Here is a 14,049-nt window from a genome sequence, read left to right as displayed (position 1 = left end):
GAGCTGCTCTCTAATCTCTCTCATGGAAGTCTTCTATGAGAGCGTGTGCAGACCCTTTTGCTCAGACATCACGCAATACAATCTTTCGTCATGTATCTTTTGTTTCCGTGTCAATCAGATAGTGTTCCAATTTTTAAAAAGCATTAGTTTGGGAATTACATAAACCTTCGGAATGAAAGTAACTGAAATGACTGAGATTACATGTGTGCGTGTTAATATTACCCAAAAACGCAGAAATAAAAGAATTCAAGGCAGGGCTAGAAATCAGTTGCTTTCTCTCTTCTTTCACCAATTACTGCGTCTTTCTGGGAGTCAACCTTCTTCCATTGATGACTGGCTAATGGTCTCCATATTCGGTTGTAAATGTTCTGAAGAGAGAAAGAATAATTAATTGCTCTAGAGAATTCCTTCTGCCTTTGTTGCTCTGTTGGGCAGAGAACATCATGGCCGACCCTCTCAAGAGGGACACTGACCACCCTATGTGCAGGCCATATTAGAACATGGATCAAGCAGTGGATCAAGCAGTGGGCAGCTCTGAACACAAAGAGATTCTGAGTACTTTAGAAGCCATTTTACCCAGTTTCTTCCCCAAATGGCAGCATGGAGGCCTCCCCTGACCAGACATGGGGCAAGCAGACTGTACCATTTGCTTGTCCTTCATGATGATCACACAATTCTCTGAAGACAGGTAGAAAACTAAGAGGCATTCATCTGCTTTTGAATTTCGTATTAGAAGAACAAGAGGAAGTTATTATTCCATAAATTAAAGACCTGTTTCCTGTGGAGGAAATGGTTTGACGGTAATTCAACTGAAATTTGGTTAAACAAATAGCATGTTTATTTACTGAATGATACTCCAAACCACAGGTTTATTCGTGGGAGGAAAAGCTGCCCTATCTGAGTCACAGAATTCTTTGTCAGTATTTTGCTATTTTTCACCCACTTCTTTTTCTCAACTGGAATATGAAGCATTCTCCTGTAACAGAGCTATACAAAATTTAATTAACAAATTGAGATACCATGTTCCTTGTCCCATCCACTTAAGAGTGGGCAGGGAGTAATGTGTGAGGGTACATTTAAAAACAATTTAAGCCGAAACCCATTTGGCTCAGTGGATAGAGCGTGGGCCTACAGACTGAAGGATCCCAGGTTCGATTCTGGTCAAGGGCATGTACTTTGGTTGTGGGCACATCCCCAGTAGGGGGTGTGCAAGAGGCAGCTGATCAATGATTCTCTCTCATCAATGTTTCTAACTCTTTATCCCTCTCTCTTCCTCTCTGTAAAAAATCAATAAAATATATTTAAAAAAATAATAAATAAATAAATAAATAAATAGAATTTAAGTTATCCAAGGGACTAAACCGCAGCAAAAAACAAACATCCACTCGCTGAATGATTGCTTCTTATACTGAAAACTTCACCAATATTTAAGAAGTTTAATGATAAACTTCTGGCTTAATAGTACTATGTGGAACTAGAGGTTTGGGGAAATCCCTTGTAAACCCCTTTCTTTGAGGAAAAGATTGCCTTTCATAAGAGTTACATCATTCAAGCACAGAGACAGTTTTTCTAGATAAGCAGAAGTACCTGAAAACAGATCTGGGTAAAATGGCTTCTAAAGTAATCAGAATATTAAAAATAGTTTCATTTTTAAAAAAAATCATGCTGTTGTCTGGTAGAAATAGATATGCAATCAGTGATTATTATAGTTACAGTGAAACTTGATTTCGAAGGCTAAACGCTAATCACTTGTATAATTTAACTGCAAAATAAACATATGCTTTTAAAATTATACAACTCTGATCATTTCCTGTACAAAAAATAATGTCAGTGGCAAGGCTGATTTCTTTCTTAATAGACATATTAAAAAGAGAAGTGTGTATGCATTTGCTGGAGCTTAATTTTTGTCATTGTTGGAAAAAAGGGCACTTTAGTAAGAACTTCATTTTCATTCGTGAATATGTTCTCTATTTGTTGTGCAGCTGCTTTCAAATTTAATGCTCTGGAATGTTAGTCTTTATTAAGTGTATTCAATGCTATTTTCAATTAGAGTGCAATTTAGTTGTGTCATTCCTTACCTTTATAATAATTACATAAGAATATTTTCATTAATATTAAGATGAATATGTGTCAGCCAATGCAATTATCTACTATTTTATATACATGAATGAACAGCCTGTAGAATACACATTGACACACAAGAATACTTATACTAGTATAATACCTGGCTAGATTAGACCACCTCAAATACGTTGGGAGAAATGATAAAGTTATTCTACCCATGCAGGAAATATTACTTATGAAATTCTCTTTACTTTTAGAAATTAATAAAACAGAGTTTTAAAACATATTTTTTGGTATTTCCTTTTTTTTACTTTAATTTATTGGGGTGACATTGGTTAATAAAACTATACAAGTTTCAGATAGACATTCTATAATACATTATCTGTATATTATATCATGTTTTTACTGATTTATTTGAAATTTCATTTATTGAATGTAAGTTATTAGGAGTTAGGAGAGCAGGCTCTGAAGTCAGAAACGTCCATACACACAACTTTTTGTCACCATCTTAACAGATTATTTCCTGCTCAAGATCTAGAAACTGATTTTGTTTCAATATCCATCTGTGTGTGATGCTGACCAATTGCATGAAAGTATCCTATTCATTGCAACGCAGTTCTAGTGACTCCATCCAATGGCTACTTATAACTAAGAGTAAACAAATGAGAGGTTTTTAACAATCAGGTATTGTTATTTTTCCTTTTTGAAAAAGTGACTGGATTTATTCTGGGTTCACATAAAAGAGGAAAGTCCAGTAAATACATCAATGTTAAAAGAGGGCTTATGAAAAAAAAAAAATAGCATCATTTTTTAAGAGAAACACAAGAAAAGGACACTCTTGTTCTGTCACATATCTGCATATAACAGTCTAGAAGAGTACTGGCTGTCCACCTACTGCTGTGAAGTCCTGGCTGCCAGTCTGAGGGTAAGAGAGCAAGATCACAGAAGAAATCTGGGTCTTTAATACCACAATTGTGTTGTTGACTTAATCATATTCTCTTATTTGGTGTCAACTTCTTTGCTTTTTTAATCCTCACCTGAGGATCGGTTTTTATTGATTTTATAGAGAATCAATGTGAGAGAGAAACATCAATCGGTTGTCTCCCATATGCATCATGACTGAAGATGGAACCCACAGCCTAGGTATATGCCCTGATTAGGAATCAAACCAGCAACCTTGTGGTGTATGGACAACACTCCAAGCAACCAAACCACCCAGTCAGGGCTGGGGACTTCTCATACTAAGTAATACTTTTTCCTTATTCTTTAAGCCAAGTTGGTTAATGTACCCAAAGACATCTTAATTCTGCTAGATTGAGAATATTTACATTCCTACAACTAAAAAACTTTGCACACAACAGTTTTGAATATTCTTTCAGAAATTTTCCAAATGTCCTTTTAAAAACTACAATGTAAAAAGAAAAGGTCAGCATGCATTGCCAGAAAAACTAATTCATTTAAGGAAAGTCTTATTTTCAGTCCCATAGAGTTATTTTTTATAACTTGGTTATTTAGTAGTATTAGGAAACTTAAGAAAACATCTTTAAAAGTGCTATTATATGGAGATGTATTTAATGGACCTGCCTTTTCTATGTGGACCCAGATAAATTCAGTCCCTTCTTTCAAAAAGGAAAATATCAAATCAAAATTATGAGTCTCTTTGTAAGGAGTAAATCACCTCAAACAGAAGACAAACCAAGGGAGGACCCAGGGTATTTTGTGGAAAATGCAATGTAAGTGAATCTTCCTTCTTCATCTTCCTACCAACTTTTTATCTATCTTCCCTGAGCAAAGCTGCAGGGAGCTGAGAGCCTAGAGACTAGCTGGAGGTTGGTGAGACCTTGGTTCTAATTGGCCGTAAGCAGAGAAAAAGGATGTGAAGCTTTTCCCCAAAAAGTAAGAATTTACAGTATTGTATATGAGACTGGAGTCTCAGTGGATCTTGGAATGAATGGGTAAGCAGAAATCTATGGGTTCCAGGAGTAGTTATCATGAGCCCCATATGAATTTGCCAAGTTTCCTTAACCTCTGAGAGCTCACAAAGGACCTCAATGAGTAGAGTTCCTCCTTCTGTCCTTCAGACTGGGACAATATAAGGGGAGAAGAGGGAAGGAAAGTCTCCTTAAACGCCTCATCAATAAACTGCACGTTTCCCTGAGGGTACAAGCCCTCTGGTGGGGGTTTGTGACTTTACAATGTGACTGTAGCTCTGCTTATCAAAGGATTCCTCTATTTCCTTGCCCACTGAATCTTAGTTGACTTTGTGAGTTACTTTGACCAGTAAGAAATGGCAAATGTGACCCACTTTCAGCTTTTACTCTCTTGGACTGGCTTCCCTGAGACTATCATAGAAGAAAGTCTATCTGGCCTACTTGGTGATGAGAAGACACATGGAGAAGCACCAGAGTGTCCCAGCCAAGAGCCAGCATCTACTGCCAGACATGTGAGCCAGGCCTTCTTGAAGCTCCCAGCCCAGCCTGGCTACCAGAGGCATGTACCACAAGAGTGAATGAAGTGCAGCTTGCAAAAGAACCACTCAGAAAATCCACAGAATCACCAAAATAATAAATCATCACAGTTATAAGACACAAAATTAGGGTGGTTTATTACGTAGCAACAGATAACTGAAATATCCTACTTATGATTATAATTTAATAAAAATAGAAATATTTACAAAAGTTGATCAAAGAGTAGATTACTTGAAAACATAAAGATACACAGGTAAAGTTTAAATCAAGGAGGTATGCAAAACTGAAGTTAGAAATAACTACAAAGTGATCAGAACAAAAATAATTTATACTAAAACAGCAAAAGTAATACTCATTCATAAGATTATAGCATTGAAAACAAAGCCATAGTCAAAATACAATGATATTCAAAAGAATCAAATGCTCATGCGAAATTTGAGAAAGAATAAAATAAGCCAAAATAATACAGAAAATGAAAAAAAAAAAACTGATGAAGATAAGCATTGATGATTGTTAGTTAGGGTATGAGCACAGGACACATTTTCAAAAACGTAAAATAATAAAGTTATTTTTTTAAAACAATCTGGCAATACCTAGTAACACTAAAAACATACACATACTTCAAATCACCAGTATTACTGCCAAGAGTCTACTCATGCTGGAGAAAACAGTAAAAAATAACATAAAATCTCACTTAAGATTAAATTCCAGCCCAGCCGCATGGCTCAGTGGTTGAGCATATGAGCCAGGAGGTCATGGTTTGATTCCCAGTCAGGGCACATGCCTGGGCTGTGGGCTCAATCCCCAATGTGGGACATGTAAGAGGCAGCCAATCAATGATTCTCTCTTGTCATTGCTGTTTTTATCTCTCTCTCTCCCTCTCTCTTCCTCTTTGAAGTAAATTAAATATATTTTTTAAAAAGATTAAATTCTATATGTTTAGTCCTCTATTGAGAACCAGTGACTACTTTCTTGTTTTCTGTGCTACTCAAAGAGAAATCTAAAGACTTTCTTGTTTGGAAATTTTTTTATTACCAAGTCTTGTTGCTCAAAAGAAATATGATTTTATACAAAAAATTGTAAAATCTGTATTAGATAATTGTAGGCAGTCATAAAACATTCTCACAGGTTAGTAAGAATTCATCAATTATACTTCTTGTTAATTACTCCTGAATTTATTTAAAGTGAACTTGCTGACTTTTGTCTATTCTTCTGTTAAACATAAGCCTGTTTGTTTTACTACTAGTGTTTTTTAAAAAAGAGTGATCCCCAGAATTTTAAGCAAAAGCGTAATCTGTTATCTCACAGCTACAGTTGTTTACATATTTTAAAGTGAATAATGAGTTTCAAGTGGTTTCAAAAATTAAACACAATCCAGCCCCATGGTGATATTTCCACACTCAGCAAAAACAACCATGACGCAGTGCCCAAAATTCATGTGAAATTTTTATTATCCTTTATAAATTAACCAACAAAGATAACATGTCAAATCAAATAGCAGAGGTATAAAATGGCAGCAGAATAGGTAGATCTATTCTGAACTAAACTGGAAATAAAAATTGGGGTACAGTCACTGTGAATTACCAACTAAAGATTCTCTGAAGAGGAGACTTCTAACCAAGGATTGGCAAAGGAGGCCATCTCAAAACTGGTAGGAAGAGTTGAGACTTGAGGGAGCTGGCCTCACTCCCAAGGGAGGCAAGCCAAAGAGGCAGGTCTAAGCTTCATGCCTCTTGGGAAACCTCCTGCATCTGAGATATCCCTACATACCTACATAACCTTAGCATGCCATTTTTCTTGAGAGGTACAGTGATTTTGTACCTGCAAGCTATTGGAAATTATTCAACATAAAAAAATACATATTGTATATGATAAATCTAACCAACTGACAAGAGAGGTGAAGCAAATATGGAGAAAAAGAGAAGCAAATTCTGAATCTAAATAACCAATAATGAACGGTCATCAATTTTATTATTTCAACATCTGTGTATGTATAAAAATTTTGTAACTCAACAAAAAATAATAAAAGATTAATCCCTGTTTTTTTTCTTTTTACAAGTTCTGTGAAAAGTAACTATTGGAGGTGGCATCTCAGTCTTTTATCAATGCATTTAACAACTCTTTTTCTAAAAAAGTAAAATGATAATACTAAGTTGGTGTAAAAGAGCAACTTCTTTATTTGGCCAATATTTATTCTTATTGATATATCAATGCATCTGTGTTTGAGTTTTTGGTGTGAGAATAACATAGTATATAGAAGCAAAATAAGTAACAAAAATAGCATACAGACAAGAAGAAAAAGACATAAATATAAAGTTCTAAATTTTATGTAAGAGGTATAGTAATATTTGAAAATAAACTGAAAGTTAAAAAGAATGTTGAGAGAACTTAAAGAAAGCCTCAAGATGAGCATTTTTAAGATATTAATTCAACCCAAATTGATAGTCCATCAATTTCTAGGCTTTTATAAAAAAGTAGCATTCTGGTTTCAGTTCTTGCATGGAAATTCAACTAATTAGGTTAGTCAGAAAAATCTTGGGGGGAAAAAACCTGATGCAAAAATAAATGAATAAATGTTGCAGATTTACACTAAATGATTTCAAAACTTTCTACAAAGCTTCAATAAGTAGGAGGGTGGAACTGAAATGAAGATAGAGAGATCAATGAAGCAGAATAAAAAGGGCATCATAAATAACCTCTCCTTCTCTGCTGCTACAGTAACAGCAGAGGCAATCCTATCTAATAAAAGGGCAATATGCAAATAAACCATCACTCCGTCACAAATATGGAGGCACCCTTAGCGGCTGGGGCACTGGACGCTGATGGTGTCACCCCAGCAACAGGCCCCCGTGTCAGATGCCCCAGTCCATGGAGGGAGAGAGGGCGGATGGTTCTCTGGCCAGAGGCTGGCTGGGGCACAGGAGGCTGGTGTCGTCGCAGGCCAGGCTGAGGGGACTCCCCACCCCGCCCCGACCCCCAGTGCATGGATTTTGTTCGTTGTTCCTCTAATACTATAATGAACTGTCTTGGTCTGCTCTTGGCCAATGGGTGGTAATAATTCCACATCTACAAATTCCAAAGTAACAGACATTTTAAATGTGAATGCCATCATCTCCTTTTCCTACTCTTTTATCTTTATCATAACTATGTTCGTTTCTGTCACCTCTCAGTGTCCAGCAAAGGAAAAAAAGAAAATATAAAAATTAACATTGTCACAATTTTTATTGTCAACCTATAGGAGTTGATGTTAAGTAAGTAAAGGTGTGGTAATCCAATTCTAATGAGGATTGTGGATGACCAGCTAAATTCATGAATAAATCTTACATAACAGTGAAGCAATAAATTAAAGTGTATAATGAGAACATGATTATAGGTTAATACGGTTAATAAAAGTGTTTCAGAAAATAGTGCCTTATGCTAGCTCCACTTTAAACATTTTTTAGAACTGCTAGACTTTTTTCCAAAGTAGCTACTCCATTTCACATTCCCACCAGCAATGTGTTCAATATTTCTTCACATCCTCACTGATGCTTATTGTTGCCCATATTTTAAAAAAATATTTTTATTGATTTCAGAGAGGGAGAGGGAGAAATAGATAGAAATATCAATGATGAGAAAGAATCATTAATTGGCTGCCTCATGCATGCTCCACACTGGGGATCAAGACAGCAAACCGGGACATGTGCCCTGACCGTGAATGGAATGAACTGTGACCTCCTGGTTCATAGGTCAACATTCAACCACTAAGGATCACTGGCTTGGCCATGTGTTTTATTTTATGCATCCTAGTGGTGTGAATATCTCAATGTAGTTTTGATTTGCATTTCCCTTATTACTAATGACATTGAGATCTTTCCTATTGGTCTGTCTTCTCTGAAGAATGTCTATTCAAATTCTTTGCCTATTTTTTTTTAATCCTCACCTGAGGAGATTTTTCCATTGATTTTTAGAGAGAGTGGGAGAGAGAAAGACAGAGAGAAATATTGATGTGAGAGAAACACATTGATCAGTTGCCTTCTGCATGCACCCTGACCAGGGCCCAGGCCAGGGAGGAGCCTGCAACTGAGGTACATGCCCTTGACTGAATCGAACCCATGACCCTTCGTTCCTCAGGCCTGTGTTCTATCCACTGAGCCAAGCTGGCTATGCTTTGCCCATTTTTAAATTGGGTTGTCTTTATATTGTTGAATTGTGTTATTTTTATCTTCTAGAAATAAAGCCCTTATCAGATATATGATTTGCAAGAATATTCTACCATGCTGTAGGTTGCCTTTTTATTTTCTTGATAATGTTCTTTGAGGCACAATTTAAAATACACTTTGGTTGCCAAAACCGGTTTGGCTCAGTGGTAGAGCGTCGGTCTGCGGACTGAAAGGTCCTGGGTTCGATTCCGGTCAGGGTCATGTACGTTGGTTGCGGGCACATCCCCGGTAGGGGTGTGCAAGAGGCAGCAGGTCGATGTTTCTCTCTCATCGACGTTTCTAGCTCTCTCTCTCCCTTCCTCTCTGTAAAAAATCAATAAAATATATTTTAAAATAAATAAATAAAATACACTTTGGCAAGCACTATTTTTTCTTTTGCCGCTTGTGCTTTTGGTGTCACACCTAAGAAATCATTACCTAAAGATTGCAGTTATGTTTTCATCTAGGTCTTTGCTCCATTTTGAAATAATTTTTTTAAAATATATTTTATTGATTTTTTTACAGAGAGGGAGAGAAATAGAGAGCTAGAAACATCGATCAGCTGCCTCTTGCAAACCCCCTACCGGGGATGTGCCCGCAACCAATGTACATGCCCTTGCCCAGAATTGAACCTGGGACCTTTCAGTCCACAGACCGACGCTCTACCACTGAGCCAAGCCGGCTTTGGCCAGGGCTCAACTTTTATTTCTTTATATTTCTTCCATATGTACCTGTGAGTCCCTTTTTAAAAGATTATCATTATCCTTGTTATTTTTAAACCAATGAGATGTCACAGGCACTTATTGGCATTTTCATGACCCTTATTCCCAGGACATACACTTTGAGGTATGTGGAGAGTAGCTCCAGCATTCGGACAGGTTCGAGCCTCGGAATGACAGGTGGCAAAGCCATATACAAATGCCAGCTTGGAGGGCTTTCCCAGCACATTTATAGCCAAAGGCTATGGCTGTAAGCCCAGCCTTACAGTCTAGCCCTGCAGTCCTAGGTAGCTAAGGGATGTGGGCTGCAGGGGGTACAGCAAGTGCTGCCAAAACAAGGCTTGACAGAGTTCAGAGAAAATCAACAACAGGAAAGAAGGTTTGAAATTCATAAGAACATTGTAAACATCTTGCCCTCGTTTTGATTTGTGTGATCTGATTACAAAATAAAGCTGCGGCTTACAGGCTGTGACACTGTTTCCTCATCCAGGCACAGTGATCCTACCTGGCCCCATCTGTATTCTCTTGTCCGTTTTCTTTAGTCCTTCACCGCCCCTCCTCAGGTATACTCCTGGCCATGCTCGATGTGGTTCAGAGGTATGAGTTCAAGGCTCCTCTATAGAGATATGCTAACATTTAGATCCCCCAAGTGGCAATGTCCTGAATAATTATTGTAACCCCTTTAATATTGAACAGTAATTTAAACACATGGGTAACTTCTGGTCTTTCCACTTTAATCATTGGTTTTGTGTGTGTGTTTAATTTCTCTTCCGGGTGTGTTGTCATTCTAGGTCTCAAACTTCAAAACAAAATATTACAGCAATTGCCTTTGTGCACTTTTTTCCTTCTGAAAGAAGGAAATGTTTGAACGAAGTTTTTAACTGTGAGCCCATTCTATACAGAAAATATATTTAACGCCAAGGTGCTTAGCACCATGCCAGGTGCTGTGGAAGAGAAGCTTGACAGTCTGCCATGTCTTGGTTTACTGAAGTAGTAAGACACACAAAAGGGAAATATGACAGTGTGCAATAAGGAAGTAGACAGAATATAGTCAAAGATCAAAGGACAGAATGTAGTGGGGGCAATAGGTATTTAGACAGGGGAGAAACTTGTTGGAGCTACCATGAATTTGGGCTATTCAATTGACAGGTTTAAGCACTGGGAATGAGTAAACACATACTATAATAGAAGAGGAATGAGTTTGATTCATAAAATTTCTGAAGGACCCTATGGATCAAGAAGTCTAACTTTGATCTAATGAGAAATGTAGTTAATAAATGTCCTTCAGAAGGAAAAGGCATGAAGTTTTTCTAGCAAGTTAGAACAGGACAAAGATCAAGAAGTGGGATCAGTGAAGTCAGAAACGAGCTCATTCTATTCAGTTATCAAGAATGACCAAAAAAAAGAAGTCAGAACAACACTTGGCACATTACAAGCACTCAATAAAAACGTTAGCTATTATAAAATAATTTCAGGGACTGGTATGACAGTAGTAGTAAGGTTGGGAAAATAAGTCATACTGGGGGAAAAATAGCAAAATCAGTTTCAAAAGTATGTTTCATTTTGTGAGGAAGATGACTGCCTGATTTTTTGAGATGTGGTTATCTATAAAAGGCTAAGGAAAGAGGATGAGAGAAACCCTATTAATTTATAAACTTTCCTACAGGAATACATATTTACTCTGAAAAGAATTAGTTGTGTATTATTCCTAATAATTTTTATCATCTCTATTTTTCTTTTAAGGTAATACATGTGTCCTCATCTCCCTATTGCCCCCCCCCCCCCCAACTCATACCCTCACTCCCTGTTGCCTGGAACCATTGGTTAGGCTTATATGCATGCATACAAGTCCTTTGGTTGACCTCTCCCTCTTACCCCCACCCTCCCCTACCTTCCCTCTGAGGTTTGATGGTCTAAAATAGGGGTGTCGAACTCAATCAGAGAAGGGGCCAAAATCTAAAATCCAGCCTAAATCACGGGCCGAATGGTTTACTGAACAGTCATAAAGTGTCATTGTGATGGAAACGCAGCGGAGTGCAGTGATGACAGCGCGGTGCGGGCCACATTGCAAGGCCTGGCGGGACGGATTTGGCCCGCGGGCCTTGTGTTTGACACATGTGGTCTAAAAGATGCTTCTTGTGTCTCTGGATTTGTTTTTTTCATCAGTTTATGTTGTTTATTATCTTCTCTGACTGGCCTAATATTTTAATTCAGTCTGTTTGGGGCATGTTCCTGAAGAACGAGCCTTTTAATTCAATCTCAACATCTTAAATCTATTACCATATAAATAAAAACTGTCAAACTGTTTGAGACAACATATATGAGACAACATAATAGAACTGGAGACAGATTCAAATTATTGCTCCATTCTGGGCAACCTTGAGCTTTACTGAACTACTCAAAGCCTACTATCATAGTAAAATGGTAATATGCTAATTAGACCAGATGTACTTCTGGACGAAGCTGGGGCCAGAGGGAAGCAGCCCAGGTCCAAGGTGCTGGTGCTGGCAGCTGGGGGAAGGCCTACTCTTGCATGAATTTTCATGCATTGGGCCTCTAATTTTATTATAAAATGGGACTGAAAATACTCAAAAGGTTTGTTGAGGGCTCAATGACATTACATTCTACACTTGGGTCTTACACTTGCAGGTATTAAAAAAAAGAAATGTATTTTCCTTCCCTTCCCTTAATAAGATAGGAGTTATATTCTCTAACCAGATCCAATTGTTCGTGAACTTTAAGATGTAACAGATGGTAAAGCAACAGTTGGAGTGAAATAGGAATGTGAAATTATCTTTTGAAAATAAGAAATAGTTCTACAAACTGCTCCATCTTGGGATTTAGGTTGGCGATCTTTCAGGGAAATACATGAGAGATCCTACTTCCCACCAGATTTACCCATAGGAAGATGGTTTCCAGGAAACAAATTCTTCATCTCTGTTTGCAGGTGGGCTATTAAGGTTTGTCATACTTTCCTAACATGCTACTAGTTCTGAAACTATTCACACATATCAGTTTCCTGTTAAGAAAGCAAGCTACAGACACTATACAGACAACAGGCGGGGGGCTGTGGGGCGAGGTTGGGGGAGAGGTTTCTGGCCTGGGTGAAAAAGGTAAAGGGATTAAACAAAACAAACAAAACCTCATACACACACCCACACTCACAGAAAGCAAGGTACAAACCCTTTAAGGTTGAAAGAATATAAGGCCTTCTGAAAATCTTCCCAAACCTTTAACTCAATGCTAACGCTAAGATGATGTACACACCTAAGAATTTCATGAAAAGGCACTTGATGAAATCTGAAGGCCACAAAATGAACATTTATTCCCTCCTAGATTAAGCAAATGCTCTGGGGCCTAGTCATTCACCAGTGACTCATATGTAGAAAATATTTAGTATTAGCTTAAATTAAATGGATGCAAGAGGGTATAAGAAAAGAGAACTATTTTCTATCCACACCATCATTATAATAAATTAATTTCAATATATATTCTGAATTTTATTTAACCATTAAGAAAACTTTAATGCCCTACCATATAACTTAGGTTAATAGAAAATATTTTTTAAACTGAATACAAAATATTTTAAGACATTAATCAAACTTTCAATGTATAAATTTATTGCATGTCAGTACAGAAAAATAGAAAGTATATTTTAAAAGAAATTATAAAAAACAAATGTAAATGTTGGCTTGCCATGGTTAGCACATAACATTCAAATTTAAGCTAAAAATGTTATTACTTCTTCAAATAAAATATGGCAACAAAAATGATTTACATTATGAAATTGGATTACTTTATCCTGAACATACTTAAAAAGGTTGAAAGCAACTTGAATTTTAAGTATATGCTGTACTGACAGAAAATGTTATAAATTAATACACACTCCTCCGTTTCATATGAATATATGGTACTTTTTGTTTAAAAAAAGTCTCTTATCCACTGTCTTACTTTAGACTATATTTTTAAGATACAAAATATAAATGGAAGTATATTTGTGCCATTTGGTAAAAACATGTTGACTACTATTTGGATGAATGCATTATTTTGCAATACAAGTGAATATATTATTTTTAATTAGCTAAGATGATGTACATACATGGTTATTATAATCAGGAATGCTTTTTCTATCCTATTATTTAAAAAATAGATGTCTGTGCTCTGTCATTCTCAATTTTACCTGAGTGATATGAAAATACATAAATTTAAGTGGATAATCCAAAAGCATCTAATTTTTTTTAACCCATTTATTGTTGTCAAATATAATAGGAGAAACAGAGAGGTGGTCAGTGAACGATTTCAACTATGACCTAATTTAAAAAGTGTCTTCTGTGACAATCTCAAGAAAACAAGGAACTAAATAAAAACTATACTTCCACACTTAAGCTGAGCTTGCAAAATAACATATAAAATTGCATATGGCCTTCACTCTTTAATTCCACCAAACAAATCTATTCCCACCTCAAACCAAATCTTTCAAACTTTAAGAAATAAATATGAAAGTGTGAGGTGGTATGAATTCTCATTAAGAAATATTACAACATAATCAATCCAGTGACACATTAGCAAAACTGGAGTTTTGGTAATTATCATGTGTCTAGAGCCTATCATGGAAAA

The sequence above is a fragment of the Pipistrellus kuhlii genome, unplaced genomic scaffold (genome assembly GCF_014108245.1).
Source record: "Pipistrellus kuhlii isolate mPipKuh1 unplaced genomic scaffold, mPipKuh1.p scaffold_m20_p_3, whole genome shotgun sequence".
Lineage (NCBI taxonomy): Eukaryota > Metazoa > Chordata > Mammalia > Chiroptera > Vespertilionidae > Pipistrellus > Pipistrellus kuhlii.
Note: the sequence above shows the minus strand (reverse complement) of the source record.